This window comes from Taudactylus pleione, unplaced genomic scaffold (assembly GCF_031769625.1).
Source record: "Taudactylus pleione unplaced genomic scaffold, aTauple2 ptg001318l, whole genome shotgun sequence".
In the NCBI taxonomy this organism is placed as follows: domain Eukaryota; kingdom Metazoa; phylum Chordata; class Amphibia; order Anura; family Myobatrachidae; genus Taudactylus; species Taudactylus pleione.
In genome coordinates, this window is record NW_028285718.1 from 1,077,771 (window position 1) to 1,100,311 (window position 22,541).

Here is a 22,541-nt window from a genome sequence, read left to right on the forward strand (position 1 = left end):
TGTGCGTATGTACGGAAGAAGTCTATAGTATAACCATCAGCTATGTTACTGTGCGCATGTACGGAAGCAGTCTATAGTATAGCCATCAGTTATGTTAGTGTGCGCATGTACGGAAGCAGTCTATAGTATAGCCATCAGTTATGTTACTGTGCGCATGTACGGAAGCAGTCTATAGTATAACCATCAGTTATGTTACTGTGCGAATGTATGGAAGCAGTCTATAGTATAACCATCATTTATGTTACTGTGCGAATGTACGGAAGCAGTCTATAGTATAGTCATCAGTTATGTTACTGTGCGAATGTATGGAAGCAGTCTATAGTATAACCATCAGTTATGTTAATGTGCGCATGTACGGAAGCAGTCTATAGTATAACCTTCAGTTATGTTACTGTGCGCATGTACGGAAGCAGTCTATAGTATAGCCATCAGTTATGTTACTGTGCGAATGTATGGAAGCAGTCTATAGCATAACCATCAGTTATGTTACTGTGCGAATGTACGGAAGCAGTCTATAGTATAGCCATCAGTTATGTTACTGTGCGAATGTATGGAAGCAGTCTATAGTATAACCATCAGTTATGTTACTGTGCGAATGTACAGAAGCAGTCTATAGTATAGCCATCAGTTATGTTACTGTGCGCATGTACGGAAGCAGTCTATAGTATAGCCATCAGTTATGTTACTGTGCGCATGTACGGAAGCAGTCTATAGTATAACCCTCAGTTATGTTACTGTGCGCATGTACAGAAGCAGTCTACAGTATAGCCATCAGTTATGTTACTGTGCGCATGTACGGAAGCTGTCTATAGTATAACCAACAGTTAGGTTACTGTGCGCATGTACGGAAGCAGTCTATAGTATAACCATCAGTTATGTTACTGAGCGTATGTACGGAAGAAGTCTATAGAATAACCATCAGCTATGTTACTGTGCGCATGTACGGAAGCAGCCTATACTATATCCATCAGTTATGTTACTGTGCACATGTACCGGAGCAGTGTATAGTATAACCATCAGTTATGTTACTGTGCCCATGTATGGAAGCAGTCTATAGTATAACCATCAGTTATGTTACTGTGCGAATGTATGGAAGCAGTCTATAGTATAACCATCAGTTATGTTACTGTGCAAATGTACTGAAGCAGTCTATAGTATAGTCATCAGTTATGTTACTGTGCGAATGTATGGAAGCAGTCTATAGTATAACCATCAGTTATGTTACTGTGCGAATGTACGGAAGCAGTCTACAGTATAGCCATCAGTTATGTTACTGTGCGCATGTACGGAAGCAGTATATAGTATAGCCATCAGTTATGTTACTGTGCGCATGTACGGAAGCAGTCTATAGTGTAACCATCAGTTAGGTTACTGTGCACATGTACGGAAGCAGTCTATAGTATAACCATCAGTTATGTTACTGTGCGTATGTACGGAAGAAGTCTATAGTATAACCATCAGCTATGTTACTGTGCGCATGTACGGAAGCAGCCTACACTATATCCATCAGTTATGTTACTGTGCACATGTACTGGAGCAGTGTATAGTATAACCATCAGTTATGTTACTGTGCCCATGTATGGAAGCAGTCTATAGTATAACCATCAGTTATGTTACTGTGCGAATGTATGGAAGCAGTCTATAGTATAACCATCAGTTATGTTACTGTGCGAATGTACTGAAGCAGTCTATAGTATAGTCATCAGTTATGTTACTGTGCGCATGTACGGAAGCAGTCTATAGTATAACCATCAGTTAAGTTACTGTGCGCATGTACGGAAGCAGTCTATAGTATAACCATCAGCTATGTTACTGTGCGCATGTACGGAAGCAGCCTATACTATATCCATCAGTTATGTTACTGTGCACATGTACCGGAGCAGTGTATAGTATAAACATCAGTTATGTTACTATATGATGGCTTTACCATCAGTTATACTATATGATGGCTATACCATCAGTTATACTATATGATGGCTATACCATCAGTTATGTTACTGTGGTTATACTATACACTGCTCCGGTACATGCGCACAGTAACATAACTGATGGATATAGTATAGACTGCTTCCGTACATGCGCACAGTAACATAACTGATGGTTATACTATAGACTGCTTCCGTACATGCGCACAGTAACATAACTGATGGATATAGTATATACTGCTTCCGTACATGGGCACAGTAACATAACTGATTGTTATACTATAGACTGCTTCCGTACATGCGCACAGTATCATAACTGATGATTACACTAAAGACTGCTTCCGTACATGTGCACAGTAACATAACTGATGGTTATACTATAGACTGCTTCCGTACATGTGCACAGTAACATAACTGATGGCTATCCTATAGACTGCTTCCGTACATGCGCACAGTAACTTAACTAATGGCTATACTATAGACTGCTTCCGTACATGGGCACAGTAACATAACTGATGGTTATACTATAGAATGCTTCCGTACATGCGCACAGTAACATAACTGATGGTTATACTATAGACTGCTTACGTACATGGGCACAGTAACATAACTGATGGTTATACTACTGCTTGCGTACATGCGCACAGTAACATAACTGGTGGTTATACTATAGACTGCTTCCGTACATGCGCACAGTAACATATCTGATGGTTATACTATAGACTACTTCCGTACATGCGCACAGTAACATAACTGATGGTTATACTAAAGACTGCTTCCGTACATGCGCACAGTAATATAACTGATGGTTATATTATAGACTGCTTCCGTACATGCGCACAGTAATATAACTGATGGTTATACTATAGACTGCTTCTGCACATGCGCACAGTAACATAACTGATGGTTATACTATAGACTGCTTCCGTACATGCGCACAGTAACTTAACTGATGGCTATACTATAGACTGCTTCCGTACATGCGCACAGTAACATAACTGATGGCTATACTATAGACTGCTTCCGTACATGCGCCCAGTAACATAACTGATGGCTATACTATAGACTGCTTCCGTACATGCGCACAGTAACATAACTGATGGCTATACTATAGACTGCTTCCGTACATGCGCACAGTAACATAACTGATGGTTATACTATAGACTGCTTCCGTACATGCGCACAGTAACATAACCGAAGGCTATACTATAGACTGCTTCCGTACATGCGCACAGTAACATAACTGATGGATATACTATAGACTGCTTCCGTACATGCGCACAGTAACATAACTGATGGTTATACTATAGACTGCTTCCGTACATGCGCCTAGTAACATAACTGATGGCTATACTATAGACTGCTTCCGTACATGCGCACAGTAACATAACTGATGGTTATACTATAGACTGCTTCCGTACATGTGCCCAGTAACATTACTGATGGTTACACTATAGACTGCTTCCGTACATGCGCACAGTAACATAACTGATGGATATACTATAGACTGCTTCCGTACATGATGAGCACAGTAACATAACTGATGGCTATACTATAGACTGCTTCCGTACATGCTCACAGTAACATAACTGATGGTTATACTATAGACTTCTTCCGTACATGCTAACAGTAACATAACTGATGGTTATACTATAGACTGCTTCCGTACCAGCGCACAGTAACATAACTGAGGGTTATACTATAGACTGCTTCCGTACATGCGCACAGTAACATAACTGATGGCTATACTATAGACTGCTTCCGTACATGCGCACAGTAACATAACTGACGGATATACTATAGACTGCTTCCGTACATGCGCACAGTAACATAACTGATGGCTATACTATAGACTGCTTCCGTACATGCGCACAGTAACATAGCTGATGGTTATACTATAGACTTCTTCCGTACATATGCACAGTAACATAACTGATGGTTATACTATAGACTGCTTCCGTACATGCACACAGTAACATAACTGTTGGTTATACTATGGGCTGCTTCCGTACATGCGCACAGTAACATAACTGATGGCTATACTATAGACTGCTTCCGTACATGCGCACAGTAACATAACTGATGGTTACACTATAGACCGCTTCCGGACATGCGCACAGTAACATAACTGATGGCTATACTATATACTGCTTCCGTACATGCGCACAGTAACATAACTGATGGCTATACTGTAGACTGCTTCCGTACATTCGCTCAGTAACATAACTGATGGTTATACTATAGACTGCTTCCATACATTCGCACAGTAACATAACTGATGACTATACTATAGACTGCTTCAGTACATTCGCACAGTAACATAACTGATGGTTATATTATAGTCTGCTTCCATACATTCGCACAGTAACATAACTGATGGTTATACTATAGACTGCTTCCATACATGGGCACAGTAACATAACTGATGGTTATACTATACACTGCTCCGGTACATGTGCACAGTAACATAACTGATGGATATAGTGTAGGCTGCTTCCGTACATGCGCACAGTAACATAGCTGATGGTTATACTATAGACTTCTTCCGTACATACGCACAGTAACATAACTGATGGTTATACTATAGACTGCTTCCGTACATGCGCACAGTAACCTAACTGATGGTTACACTATAGACTGCTTCCGTACATGCGCACAGTAACATAACTGATGGCTATACTATATACTGCTTCCATACATGTGCACAGTAACATAACTGATGGCTATACTGTAGACTGCTTCAGTACATTCGCACAGTAACATAACTGATGGTTATACTATAGACTGCTTCCATACATTCGCACAGTAACATAACTGATGACTATACTATAGACTGCTTCAGTACATTCGCACAGTAACATAACTGATGGTTACACTATAGACTGCTTCCATACATTCGCACAGTAACATAACTGATGGTTATACTATAGACTGCTTCCATACATGGGCACAGTAACATAACTGATGGTTATACTATACACTGCTCCGGTACATGTGCACAGTAACATAACTGATGGATATAGTATAGGCTGCTTCCGTATATGCGCACAGTAACATAGCTGATGGTTATACTATAGACTGCTTCCGTACATGCGCACAGTAACCTAACTGTTGATTATACTATAGACTGCTTCCGTACATGCGCACAGTAACATAACTGATGGCTATACTGTAGACTGCTTCCATACATGCGCACAGTAACATAACTGAGGGTTATACTATAGACTGCTTCCGTACATGCGCACAGTAACATAACTGATGGCTATACTATAGACTGCTTCCGTACATGCGCACAGTAACATAACTGATGGCTATAAAATAGACTGCTTCCGTACATTCACACAGTAACATAACTGATGGTTATACTATAGACTGCTTCCATACATTCGCACAGTAACATAACTGATGGCTATACTATAGACTGCTTCCGTACATTCGCACAGTAACATAACTGATGGTTATGCTATAGACTGCTTCCATACATTCGCACAGTAACATAACTGATGGCGATACTATAGACTGCTTCCGTACATGGGCACAGTAACATAACTGATGGTTATACTATAGACTGCTTCCGTACATGCGCACAGTAACATAACTGATGGTTATACTATAGACTGCTTCCATACATTCGCACAGTAACATAACTGATGACTATACTATAGACTGCTTCCGTACATTCGCACAGTAACATAAATGATGGTTATACTATAGACTGCTTCCATACATTCGCACAGTAACATAACTGATGGTTATACTATAGACTGATTCCATACATGGGCACAGTAACATAACTGATGGTTTTACTATACACTGCTCCGGTACATGCGCACAGTAACATAACTGACGGATATAGTATAGACTGCTTCCGTACATGCGCACAGTAACATAACTGATGGTTATACTATAGACTGCTTCCGTACATGCGCACAGTAACATAACTGATGGCTATACTATAGACTGCTTCCGTACATGCGCACAGTAACATAACTGATGGCTATACTATAGACTGCTTCCGTACATGCGCACAGTAACATAGCTGATGGTTATACTATAGACTTCTTCCGTACATACGCACAGTAACATAACTGATGGTTATACTATAGACTGCTTCCATACATGGGCACAGTAACATAACTGATGGTTATACTATACACTGCTCTGGTACATGCGCACAGTAACATAACTGATGGATATAGTATAGACTGCTTCCGTACATGCGCACAGTAACATAGCTGATGGTTATACTATAGACTTCTTCCGTACATACGCACAGTAACATAACTGATGGTTATACTATAGACTGCTTCCGTACATGCGCACAGTAACATAACTGTTGGTTATACTATAGACTGCTTCCGTACATGCGCACAGTAACATAACTGATGGCTATACTGTAGACTGCTTCCGTACATGCGCACAGTAAAATAACTGATGGCTATACTATAGACTGCTTCCGTACATGTGCACAGTAACATAACTGATGGCTATACTATAGACTGCTTCCGTACATTCGCACAGTAACATAACTGATGGTTATACTATAGAATGCTTCCATACATTCGCACAGTAACATAAATGATGGCTATACTATAGAATGCTTCCATACATTCGCACAGTAACATAACTGATGGCTATACTATAGACTGCTTCCATACATTCGCACAGTAACATAATTGATGGTTATACTATAGACTGCTTCCATACATGGGCACAGTAACATAACTGATGGTTATACTATACACTGCTCCGGTATATGCGCACAGTAACATAACTGATGGATATAATATAGACTGCTCCCGTACATGCACACAGTAACATAACTGATGGTTATACTATAGACTGCTTCCGTACATGCGCACAGTAACATAACTGATGGTTATACCATAGACTGCTTCCGTACATGGGCACAGTAACATAATTGATTGTTATTCTCTAGACTGCTTCCGTACATGCGCACAGTATCATAAGTGATGGTTACACTATAGACTGCTTCCGTACATGCGCACAGTAACATAACTGATGGTTATACTATAGACTGCTTCCGTACATGCGCACAGTAACATAACTGATGGCTATACTATAGACTGCTTCCGTACATGCGCACAGTAACATAACTTATGGCTATCCTATAGACTGCTTCCGTACATGCGCACAGTAACTTAACTAATGGCTATACTATAGACTGCTTCCGTACATGGGCACAGTATCATAACTGATGGTTACACTATGGACTGCTTCCATACATGCGCACAGTAACATAACTGATGGGTATACTATAGACTGCTTCCGTACATGCGCACAGTAACATAACTGATGGTTACACTATAGACTGCTTCCGTACATGCGCACAGTAACATAACTGATGGTTAGACTATAGACTGCTTCCGTACATGCGCACAGTAACATAATTGATGGTTATACTATAGACTGGTTCCGTACATGCGCACAGTAACATAACTGATGGCTATACTATAGACCGCTTCCGTACATGGGCACAGTAACATAACTGATGGCTATTCTATAGACTGCTTCCGTACATGGGCACAGAAACATAACTGGTGGGTATACTATAGACTGCTTCCGTACATGCGCACAGTAACATAACTGATGGTTATACTATAGACTGCTTCCGTAGATGCACACAGTAACATAACTGATGGTTATACTATAGACTGCTCCCGTACATGCGCACAGTAACATAACTGATGGTTATACTATAGACTGCTTCCGTACATGCGCACAGTAACATAACTGATTGTTATACTATAGACTGCTTCCGTACATGCTCACAGTAACATAACTGATGGTTATACTATAGACCGCTTCCGTACATGCGCACAGTAACATAAATGATGGCTATACTATAGACTGCTTCCGTACATGCACACAGTAACATAGCTGATGGTTATACTATAGACTTCTTCCGTGCATACGCACAGTAACATAACTGATGGTTATACTATAGACTGCTTCCGTACATGCGCACAGTAACATAACTGTTGGTTATACTATAGACTGCTTCCGTACATGCGCACAGTAACATAACTGATGGCTATACTATAGCTGGTTCCGTACATGCGCACAGTAACATAACTGATGGTTATACTATAGACTGCTTCCGTACATGCGCACAGTAACATAACTGATGGCTATACTATAGACTGCTTCCGTGCATATGCACAGTAACATAACTGATGGTTATACTATAGACTGCTTCCGTACATGCGCACAGTAACATAACTGATGGTTATACTATAGACTGCTTCCATACTTTCGCACAGTAACATAACTGATGGCTATCCTATAGACTGCTTCCGTACATGCGCACAGTAACTTAACTAATGGCTATACTATAGACTGCTTCCATACATGGGCACAGTAACATAACTGATGGTTTTACTATACACTGCTCCGGTACATGCGCACAGTAACATAACTGACGGATATAGTATAGACTGCTTCCGTACATGCGCACAGTAACATAACTGATGGTTATACTATAGACTGCTTCCGTACATGCGCACAGTAACATAACTGATGGCTATACAATAGACTGCTTCCGTACATGCGCACAGTAACATAACTGATGGCTATACTATAGACTGCTTCCGTACATGCGCACAGTAACATAGCTGATGGTTATACTATAGACTTCTTCCGTACATACGCACAGTAACATAACTGATGGTTATACTATAGACTGCTTCCATACATGGGCACAGTAACATAACTGATGGTTATACTATACACTGCTCTGGTACATGCGCACAGTAACATAACTGATGGATATAGTATAGACTGCTTCCGTACATGCGCACAGTAACATAGCTGATGGTTATACTATAGACTTCTTCCGTACATACGCACAGTAACATAACTGATGGTTATACTATAGACTGCTTCCGTACATGCGCACAGTAACATAACTGTTGGTTATACTATAGACTGCTTCCGTACATGCGCACAGTAACATAACTGATGGCTATACTGTAGACTGCTTCCGTACATGCGCACAGTAAAATAACTGATGGCTATACTATAGACTGCTTCCGTACATGTGCACAGTAACATAACTGATGGCTATACTATAGACTGCTTCCGTACATTCGCACAGTAACATAACTGATGGTTATACTATAGAATGCTTCCATACATTCGCACAGTAACATAACTGATGGCTATACTATAGAATGCTTCCATACATTCGCACAGTAACATAACTGATGGCTATACTATAGACTGCTTCCATACATTCGCACAGTAACATAATTGATGGTTATACTATAGACTGCTTCCATACATGGGCACAGTAACATAACTGATGGTTATACTATACACTGCTCCGGTATATGCGCACAGTAACATAACTGATGGATATAATATAGACTGCTCCCGTACATGCACACAGTAACATAACTGATGGTTATACTATAGACTGCTTCCGTACATGCGCACAGTAACATAACTGATGGTTATACCATAGACTGCTTCCGTACATGGGCACAGTAACATAATTGATTGTTATTCTCTAGACTGCTTCCGTACATGCGCACAGTATCATAAGTGATGGTTACACTATAGACTGCTTCCGTACATGCGCACAGTAACATAACTGATGGTTATACTATAGACTGCTTCCGTACATGCGCACAGTAACATAAATGATGGCTATACTATAGACTGCTTCCGTACATGCGCACAGTAACATAACTTATGGCTATCCTATAGACTGCTTCCGTACATGCGCACAGTAACTTAACTAATGGCTATACTATAGACTGCTTCCGTACATGGGCACAGTATCATAACTGATGGTTACACTATGGACTGCTTCCATACATGCGCACAGTAACATAACTGATGGGTATACTATAGACTGCTTCCGTACATGCGCACAGTAACATAACTGATGGTTACACTATAGACTGCTTCCGTACATGCGCACAGTAACATAACTGATGGTTAGACTATAGACTGCTTCCGTACATGCGCACAGTAACATAATTGATGGTTATACTATAGACTGGTTCCGTACATGCGCACAGTAACATAACTGATGGCTATACTATAGACCGCTTCCGTACATGGGCACAGTAACATAACTGATGGCTATTCTATAGACTGCTTCCGTACATGGGCACAGAAACATAACTGGTGGGTATACTATAGACTGCTTCCGTACATGCGCACAGTAACATAACTGATGGTTATACTATAGACTGCTTCCGTAGATGCACACAGTAACATAACTGATGGTTATACTATAGACTGCTCCCGTACATGCGCACAGTAACATAACTGATGGTTATACTATAGACTGCTTCCGTACATGCGCACAGTAACATAACTGATTGTTATACTATAGACTGCTTCCGTACATGCTCACAGTAACATAACTGATGGTTATACTATAGACCACTTCCGTACATGCGCACAGTAACATAAATGATGGCTATACTATAGACTGCTTCCGTACATGCACACAGTAACCTAGCTGATGGTTATACTATAGACTTCTTCCGTGCATACGCACAGTAACATAACTGATGGTTATACTATAGACTGCTTCCGTACATGCGCACAGTAACATAACTGTTGGTTATACTATAGACTGCTTCCGTACATGCGCACAGTAACATAACTGATGGCTATACTATAGCTGGTTCCGTACATGCGCACAGTAACATAACTGATGGTTATACTATAGACTGCTTCCGTACATGCGCACAGTAACATAACTGATGGCTATACTATAGACTGCTTCCGTGCATACGCACAGTAACATAACTGATGGTTATACTATAGACTGCTTCCGTACATGCGCACAGTAACATAACTGATGGTTATACTATAGACTGCTTCCATACTTTCGCACAGTAACATAACTGATGGCTATCCTATAGACTGCTTCCGTACATGCGCACAGTAACTTAACTAATGGCTATACTATAGACTGCTTCCATACATGGGCACAGTAACATAACTGATGGTTATACTATAGACTGCTTCCGTACATGCGCACAGTAACATAACTGATGGTTATACTATAGACTGCTTAAGTACATGGGCACAGTAACATAACTAATGGTTATACTACTGCTTGCGTACATGTGCACAGTAATATAACTGATGGTCATACTATAGACTGCTTCCTTACATGCGCACAGTAACATAACTGATAGTTACACTATAGACTGCTTCCGTACTTGCGCACAGTAACATAACTGATGGTTATACTATAGACTGCTTCCGTACATGCGCACAGTAACATAATTGATGGTTATACTATAGACTGGTTCCGTACATGTGCACAGTAACATAACTGATGGCTATACTATAGACCGCTTCCGTACATGGGCACAGTAACATAACTGATGGCTATACTATAGACTGCTTCCATACATGGGCACAGAAATATAACTGATGGGTATACTATAGACTGCTTCCGTACATGCGCACAGTAACATAACTGATGGTTATACTATAGACTGCTTCCGTACATGCACACAGTAACATAACTGATGGTTATACTATAGACTGCTACCGTACATGCTCACAGTAACATAACTGATGGTTATACTATAGACCGCTTCCTTACATGCGCACAGTAACATAACTGATGGCTATACTATAGACTGCTACCGTACATGCGCACAGTGACATAGCTGATGGTTATACTATAGACTTCTTCCGTACATACGCACAGTAACATAACTGATGGTTATACTATAGACTGCTTCCGTACATGCGCACAGTAACATAACTGTTGGTTATACTATAGACTGTTTCCGTACATGCGCACAGTAACATAACTGATGGCTATACTATAGACTGCTTCCGTACATGCGCACAGTAACATAACTGATAGTTATACTATAGAATGCTTCCGTACATGCGCACAGTAACATAACTGATGGCTATACTATATACTGCTTCCGTACATGCGCACAGTAACATAACTGATGGCTATACTGTAGACTGCTTCCGTACATTCGCACAGTAACATAACTGATGGTTATACTATAGACTGCTTCCGTACATGCGCACAGTAACATAACTGATGGTTATACTATAGACTGCTTCCATACATTCGCACAGTAACATAACTGATGACTATACTATAGACTGCTTCCGTACATTCGCACAGTAACATAACTGATGGCTATACTGTAGACTGCTTCCATACATTCGCACAGTAACATAACTGATGACTATACTATAGACTGCTTCCGTACATTCGCACAGTAACATAACTGATGGTTATACTATAGACTGCTTCCGTACATGCGCACAGTAACATAACCGAAGGCTATACTATAGACTGCTTCCGTACATGCGCACAGTAACATAACTGATGGATATACTATAGACTGCTTCCGTACATGCGCACAGTAACATAACTGATGGTTATACTATAGACTGCTTCCGTACATGCGCCTAGTAACATAACTGATGGCTATACTATAGACTGCTTCCGTACATGCGCACAGTAACATAACTGATGGTTATACTATAGACTGCTTCCGTACATGTGCCCAGTAACATTACTGATGGTTACACTATAGACTGCTTCCGTACATGCGCACAGTAACATAACTGATGGATATACTATAGACTGCTTCCGTACATGATGAGCACAGTAACATAACTGATGGCTATACTATAGACTGCTTCCGTACATGCTCACAGTAACATAACTGATGGTTATACTATAGACTTCTTCCGTACATGCTAACAGTAACATAACTGATGGTTATACTATAGACTGCTTCCGTACCAGCGCACAGTAACATAACTGAGGGTTATACTATAGACTGCTTCCGTACATGCGCACAGTAACATAACTGATGGCTATACTATAGACTGCTTCCGTACATGCGCACAGTAACATAACTGACGGATATACTATAGACTGCTTCCGTACATGCGCACAGTAACATAACTGATGGCTATACTATAGACTGCTTCCGTACATGCGCACAGTAACATAACTGATGGTTATACTATAGACTGCTTCCGTACATGCACACAGTAACATAACTGTTGGTTATACTATGGGCTGCTTCCGTACATGCGCACAGTAACATAACTGATGGCTATACTATAGACTGCTTCCGTACATGCGCACAGTAACATAACTGATGGTTACACTATAGACCGCTTCCGGACCTGCGCACAGTAACATAACTGATGGCTATACTATATACTGCTTCCGTACATGCGCACAGTAACATAACTGATGGCTATACTGTAGACTGCTTCCGTACATTCGCTCAGTAACATAACTGATGGTTATACTATAGACTGCTTCCATACATTCGCACAGTAACATAACTGATGACTATACTATAGACTGCTTCAGTACATTCGCACAGTAACATAACTGATGGTTATACTATAGTCTGCTTCCATACATTCGCACAGTAACATAACTGATGGTTATACTATAGACTGCTTCCATACATGGGCACAGTAACATAACTGATGGTTATACTATACACTGCTCCGGTACATGTGCACAGTAACACAACTGATGGATATAGTGTAGGCTGCTTCCGTACATGCGCACAGTAACATAGCTGATGGTTATACTATAGACTTCTTCCGTACATACGCACAGTAACATAACTGATGGTTATACTATAGACTGCTTCCGTACATGCGCACAGTAACCTAACTGATGGTTACACTATAGACTGCTTCCGTACATGCGCACAGTAACATAACTGATGGCTATACTATATACTGCTTCCATACATGTGCACAGTAACATAACTGATGGCTATACTGTAGACTGCTTCAGTACATTCGCACAGTAACATAACTGATGGTTATACTATAGACTGCTTCCATACATTCGCACAGTAACATAACTGATGACTATACTATAGACTGCTTCAGTACATTCGCACAGTAACATAACTGATGGTTACACTATAGACTGCTTCCATACATTCGCACAGTAACATAACTGATGGTTATACTATAGACTGCTTCCATACATGGGCACAGTAACATAACTGATGGTTATACTATACACTGCTCCGGTACATGTGCACAGTAACATAACTGATGGATATAGTATAGGCTGCTTCCGTATATGCGCACAGTAACATAGCTGATGGTTATACTATAGACTGCTTCCGTACATGCGCACAGTAACCTAACTGTTGATTATACTATAGACTGCTTCCGTACATGCGCACAGTAACATAACTGATGGCTATAATGTAGACTGCTTCCATACATGCGCACAGTAACATAACTGAGGGTTATACTATAGACTGCTTCCGTACATGCGCACAGTAACATAACTGATGGCTATACTATAGACTGCTTCCGTACATGCGCACAGTAACATAACTGATGGCTATAAAATAGACTGCTTCCGTACATTCGCACAGTAACATAACTGATGGTTATACTATAGACTGCTTCCATACATTCGCACAGTAACATAACTGATGGCTATACTATAGACTGCTTCCGTACATTCGCACAGTAACATAACTGATGGTTATGCTATAGACTGCTTCCATACATTCGCACAGTAACATAACTGATGGCGATACTATAGACTGCTTCCGTACATGGGCACAGTAACATAACTGATGGTTATACTATAGACTGCTTCCGTACATGCGCACAGTAACATAACTGATGGTTATACTATAGACTGCTTCCATACATTCGCACAGTAACATAACTGATGACTATACTATAGACTGCTTCCGTACATTCGCACAGTAACATAAATGATGGTTATACTATAGACTGCTTCCATACATTCGCACAGTAACATAACTGATGGTTATACTATAGACTGATTCCATACATGGGCACAGTAACATAACTGATGGTTTTACTATACACTGCTCCGGTACATGCGCACAGTAACATAACTGACGGATATAGTATAGACTGCTTCCGTACATGCGCACAGTAACATAACTGATGGTTATACTATAGACTGCTTCCGTACATGCGCACAGTAACATAACTGATGGCTATACTATAGACTGCTTCCGTACATGCGCACAGTAACATAACTGATGGCTATACTATAGACTGCTTCCGTACATGCGCACAGTAACATAGCTGATGGTTATACTATAGACTTCTTCCGTACATACGCACAGTAACATAACTGATGGTTATACTATAGACTGCTTCCATACATGGGCACAGTAACATAACTGATGGTTATACTATACACTGCTCTGGTACATGCGCACAGTAACATAACTGATGGATATAGTATAGACTGCTTCCGTACATGCGCACAGTAACATAGCTGATGGTTATACTATAGACTTCTTCCGTACATACGCACAGTAACATAACTGATGGTTATACTATAGACTGCTTCCGTACATGCGCACAGTAACATAACTGTTGGTTATACTATAGACTGCTTCCGTACATGCGCACAGTAACATAACTGATGGCTATACTGTAGACTGCTTCCGTACATGCGCACAGTAAAATAACTGATGGCTATACTATAGACTGCTTCCGTACATGTGCACAGTAACATAACTGATGGCTATACTATAGACTGCTTCCGTACATTCGCACAGTAACATAACTGATGGTTATACTATAGAATGCTTCCATACATTCGCACAGTAACATAACTGATGGCTATACTATAGAATGCTTCCATACATTCGCACAGTAACATAACTGATGGCTATACTATAGACTGCTTCCATACATTCGCACAGTAACATAATTGATGGTTATACTATAGACTGCTTCCATACATGGGCACAGTAACATAACTGATGGTTATACTATACACTGCTCCGGTATATGCGCACAGTAACATAACTGATGGATATAATATAGACTGCTCCCGTACATGCACACAGTAACATAACTGATGGTTATACTATAGACTGCTTCCGTACATGCGCACAGTAACATAACTGATGGTTATACCATAGACTGCTTCCGTACATGGGCACAGTAACATAATTGATTGTTATTCTCTAGACTGCTTCCGTACATGCGCACAGTATCATAAGTGATGGTTACACTATAGACTGCTTCCGTACATGCGCACAGTAACATAACTGATGGTTATACTATAGACTGCTTCCGTACATGCGCACAGTAACATAACTGATGGCTATACTATAGACTGCTTCCGTACATGCGCACAGTAACATAACTTATGGCTATCCTATAGACTGCTTCCGTACATGCGCACAGTAACATAACTGATGGGTATACTATAGACTGCTTCCGTACATGCGCACAGTAACATAACTGATGGTTACACTATAGACTGCTTCCGTACATGCGCACAGTAACATAACTGATGGTTAGACTATAGACTGCTTCCGTACATGCGCACAGTAACATAATTGATGGTTATACTATAGACTGGTTCCGTACATGCGCACAGTAACATAACTGATGGCTATACTATAGACCGCTTCCGTACATGGGCACAGTAACATAACTGATGGCTATTCTATAGACTGCTTCCGTACATGGGCACAGAAACATAACTGGTGGGTATACTATAGACTGCTTCCGTACATGCGCACAGTAACATAACTGATGGTTATACTATAGACTGCTTCCGTAGATGCACACAGTAACATAACTGATGGTTATACTATAGACTGCTCCCGTACATGCGCACAGTAACATAACTGATGGTTATACTATAGACTGCTTCCGTACATGCGCACAGTAACATAACTGATTGTTATACTATAGACTGCTTCCGTACATGCTCACAGTAACATAACTGATGGTTATACTATAGACCGCTTCCGTACATGCGCACAGTAACATAAATGATGGCTATACTATAGACTGCTTCCGTACATGCACACAGTAACATAGCTGATGGTTATACTATAGACTTCTTCCGTGCATACGCACAGTAACATAACTGATGGTTATACTATAGACTGCTTCCGTACATGCGCACAGTAACATAACTGTTGGTTATACTATAGACTGCTTCCGTACATGCGCACAGTAACATAACTGATGGCTATACTATAGCTGGTTCCGTACATGCGCACAGTAACATAACTGATGGTTATACTATAGACTGCTTCCGTACATGCGCACAGTAACATAACTGATGGCTATACTATAGACTGCTTCCGTGCATACGCACAGTAACATAACTGATGGTTATACTATAGACTGCTTCCGTACATGCGCACAGTAACATAACTGATGGTTATACTATAGACTGCTTCCATACTTTCGCACAGTAACATAACTGATGGCTATCCTATAGACTGCTTCCATACATGCGCACAGTAACTTAACTAATGGCTATACTATAGACTGCTTCCATACATGGGCACAGTAACATAACTGATGGTTATACTATAGACTGCTTCCGTACATGCGCACAGTAACATAACTGATGGTTATACTATAGACTGCTTAAGTACATGGGCACAGTAACATAACTAATGGTTATACTACTGCTTGCGTACATGTGCACAGTAATATAACTGATGGTCATACTATAGACTGCTTCCTTACATGCGCACAGTAACATAACTGATAGTTACACTATAGACTGCTTCCGTACTTGCGCACAGTAACATAACTGATGGTTATACTATAGACTGCTTCCGTACATGCGCACAGTAACATAATTGATGGTTATACTATAGACTGGTTCCGTACATGTGCACAGTAACATAACTGATGGCTATACTATAGACCGCTTCCGTACATGGGCACAGTAACATAACTGATGGCTATACTATAGACTGCTTCCATACATGGGCACAGAAATATAACTGATGGGTATACTATAGACTGCTTCCGTACATGCGCACAGTAACATAACTGATGGTTATACTATAGACTGCTTCCGTACATGCACACAGTAACATAACTGATGGTTATACTATAGACTGCTACCGTACATGCTCACAGTAACATAACTGATGGTTATACTATAGACCGCTTCCTTACATGCGCACAGTAACATAACTGATGGCTATACTATAGACTGCTACCGTACATGCGCACAGTGACATAGCTGATGGTTATACTATAGACTTCTTCCGTACATACGCACAGTAACATAACTGATGGTTATACTATAGACTGCTTCCGTACATGCGCACAGTAACATAACTGTTGGTTATACTATAGACTGTTTCCGTACATGCGCACAGTAACATAACTGATGGCTATACTATAGACTGCTTCCGTACATGCGCACAGTAACATAACTGATAGTTATACTATAGAATGCTTCCGTACATGCGCACAGTAACATAACTGATGGCTATACTATATACTGCTTCCGTACATGCGCACAGTAACATAACTGATGGCTATACTGTAGACTGCTTCCGTACATTCGCACAGTAACATAACTGATGGTTATACTATAGACTGCTTCCGTACATGCGCACAGTAACATAACTGATGGTTATACTATAGACTGCTTCCATACATTCGCACAGTAACATAACTGATGACTATACTATAGACTGCTTCCGTACATTCGCACAGTAACATAACTGATGGCTATACTGTAGACTGCTTCCATACATTCGCACAGTAACATAACTGATGACTATACTATAGACTGCTTCCGTACATTCGCACAGTAACATAACTGATGGTTATACTATAGACTGCTTCCATACATTCGCACAGTAACATAACTGATGGTTATACTATAGAATGCTTCCATACATGGGCACAGTAACATAACTGATGGTTATACTATACACTGCTCCGGTACATGCGCACAGTAACATAACTGATAGTTATACTATAGAATGCTTCCGTACATGCGCACAGTAACATAACTGATGGCTATACTATATACTGCTTCCGTACATGCGCACAGTAACATAACTGATGGCTATACTGTAGACTGATTCCGTACATTCGCACAGTAACATAACTGATGGTTATACTATAGACTGCTTCCGTACATGCGCACAGTAACATAACTGATGGTTATACTATAGACTGCTTCCATACATTCGCACAGTAACATAACTGATGACTATACTATAGACTGCTTCCGTACATTCGCACAGTAACATAACTGATGGCTATACTGTAGACTGCTTCCATACATTCGCACAGTAACATAACTGATGACTATACTATAGACTGCTTCCGTACATTCGCACAGTAACATAACTGATGGTTATACTATAGACTGCTTCCATACATTCGCACAGTAACATAACTGATGGTTATACTATAGAATGCTTCCATACATGGGCACAGTAACATAACTGATGGTTATACTATACACTGCTCCGGTACATGCGCACAGTAACATAACTGATGGATATAGTATAGACTGCTTCCGTACATGCGCACAGTAACATAACTGATGGTTATACTATAGACTGCTTCCGTACATGCGCACAGTATCATAACTGATGGCTATACTATAGACTGCTTCCGTACATGGGCACAGTAACATAACTGATGGTTATACTATAGACTGCTTCCGTACATGCGCACAGTAACATAACTGATGGCTATACTATAGACTGCTTCCGTACATGCGCACAGTAACATAGCTGATGGTTATACTATAGACTTCTTCCGTACATACGCACAGTAACATAACTGATGGTTATACTATAGACTGCTTCCATACATGGGCACAGTAACATAACTGATGGTTATACTATACACTGCTCCGGTACATGCGCACAGTAACATAACTGATGGATATAGTATAGACTGCTTCCGTACATGCGCACAGTAACATAGCTGATGGTTATACTATAGACTTCTTCCGTACATACGCACAGTAACATAACTGAAGGTTATACTATAGACTGCTTCCGTACATGCGCACAGTAACATAACTGTTGGTTATACTATAGATTGCTTCCGTACAAGCGCACAGTAACATAACTGATGGCTATACTGTAGACTGCTTCCGTACATGCGCACAGTAACATAACTGAGGGTTATACTATAGACTGCTTCCGTACATGCGCACAGTAACATAACTGATGGTTATACTATAGACTGCTTCCATACATTCGCACAGTAACATATCTGATGGCTATACTATAGACTGCTTCCGTACATTCGCACAGTAACATTACTGATGGTTATACTATAGACTGCTTCCATACATTCGCACAGTAACATAACTGATGGTTATACTATACACTGCTCCGGTATATGCGCACAGTAACATAACTGATGGATATAGTATAGACTGCTTCCGTACATGCGCACAGTAACATAACTGATGGTTATACTATAGACTGCTTCCGTACATGTGCACAGTAACATAACTGATGGTTATACCATAGACTGCTTCCGTACATGGGCACAGTAACATAATTGATTGTTATACTATAGACTGCTTCCGTACATGCGCACAGTATCATAACTGATGGTTACACTATAGACTGCTTCCGTACATGCGCACAGTAACATAACTGATGGTTATACTATAGACTGCTTCCGTACATGCGCACAGTAACATAGCTGATGGTTATACTATAGACTTCTTCTGTACATTCGCACAGTAACATAACTGATGGTTATACTATAGACTGCTTCCATACATTCGCACAGTAACATAACTGATGGTTATACTATAGACTGCTTCCATACATGGACACAGTAACATAACTGATGGTTATACTATACACTGCTCCGGTACATGCGCACAGTAACATAACTGATGGATATAGTATAGACTGCTTCCGTACATGCACACAGTAACATAACTGATGGTTATACTATAGAATGCTTCCGTACATGGGCACAGAAACATAACTGATGGGTATACTATAGACTGCTTCCGTACATGCGCACAGTAACATAACTTATGGTTATACTATAGACTGCTTCCGTACATGCACACAGTAACATAACTGATGGTTATACTATAGACTGCTTCCGTACATGCACACAGTAACATAACTGATGGTTATACTATAGACTGCTTCCGTACATGCTCACAGTAACATAACTGATGGTTATACTATAGACTCCTTCCGTACATGTGCACAGTAACATAGCTAATGGTTATACTATAGACTTCTTCCGTACATACGCACAGTAACATAACTGATGGTTATACTATAGACTGATTCCGTACATGCGCACAGTAACATAACTGTTGGTTATACTATAGACTGCTTCCGTACATGCGCACAGTAACATAACTGATGGCTATACAATAGACTGCTTCCGTACATGCGCACAGTAACATAACTGATGGCTATCCTCTAGACTGCTTCCGTACATGCGCACAGTAACTTAACTAAAGGCTATACTATAGACTGCTTCCGTACATGGGCACAGTAGCATAACTGATGGTTATACTATAGACTGCTTCCGTACATGCGCATAGTAACATAACTGATGGTTATACTATAGACTGCTTAAGTACATGGGCACAGTAACATAACTTATGGTTATACTACTGCTTGCGTACATGCGCACAGTAACATAACTGATGGTTATACTATAGAGTGCTTCCGTACATGCGCACAGTAACATAACTGATGGTTACACTATAGACTGCTTCTGTACATGCGCACAGTAACATAATTGATGGTTATACTATAGACTGGTTCCGTACATGCGCACAGTAACATAACTGATGGCTATACTATAGACCGCTTCCGTACATGGGCACAGTAACATAACTGATGGCTATACTATAGAATGCTTCCGTACATTGTCACAGAAACATAACTGATGGGTATACTATAGACTGCTTCCGTACATGCGCACAGTAACATTTAACTGATGGTTATACTATAGACTGCTTCCGTACATGCACACAGTAACATAACTGATGGTTATACTATAGACTGCTTCCGTACATGCTCACAGTAACATAACTGATGGTTATACTATAGACCGCTTCCATACATGCGCACAGTAACATAACTGATGGCTATACTATAGACTGCTTCCGTACATGTGCACAGTAACATAGCTGATGGTTATACTATAGACTTCTTCCGTACATACGCACAGTAACATAACTGATGGTTATACTATAGACTGATTCCGTACATGCGCACAGTAACATAACTGTTGGTTATACTATAGACTGCTTCCGTACATGCGCACAGTAACATAACTGATGGATAATACTATAGACTGCTTCCGTACATGCGCACAGTAACATAGCTGATGGCTATACTATAGACTGCTTCCGTACATGCGCACAGTAACATAACTGATGGTTATACTATAGATTGCTTCCGTACATGCGCACAGTAACATAACTGATGGCTATACTATAGACTGCTTCCGTGCATACGCACAGTAACATAACTGATGGTTATACTATAGACTGCTTCCGTACATGTGCACAGTAACATAACTGATGGTTATACTATAGACTGCTTCCATACTTTCGCACAGTAACATAACTGATGGCTATCCTATAGACTGCTTCCGTACATGCGCACAGTAACTTAACTAATGGCTATACTATAGACTGCTTCCATACATGGGCACAGTAACATAACTGATGGTTATACTATAGACTGCTTCCGTACATGCGCACAGTAACATAACTGATGGTTATACTATAGACTGCTTAAGTACATGGGCACAGTAACATAACTAATGGTTATACTACTGCTTGCG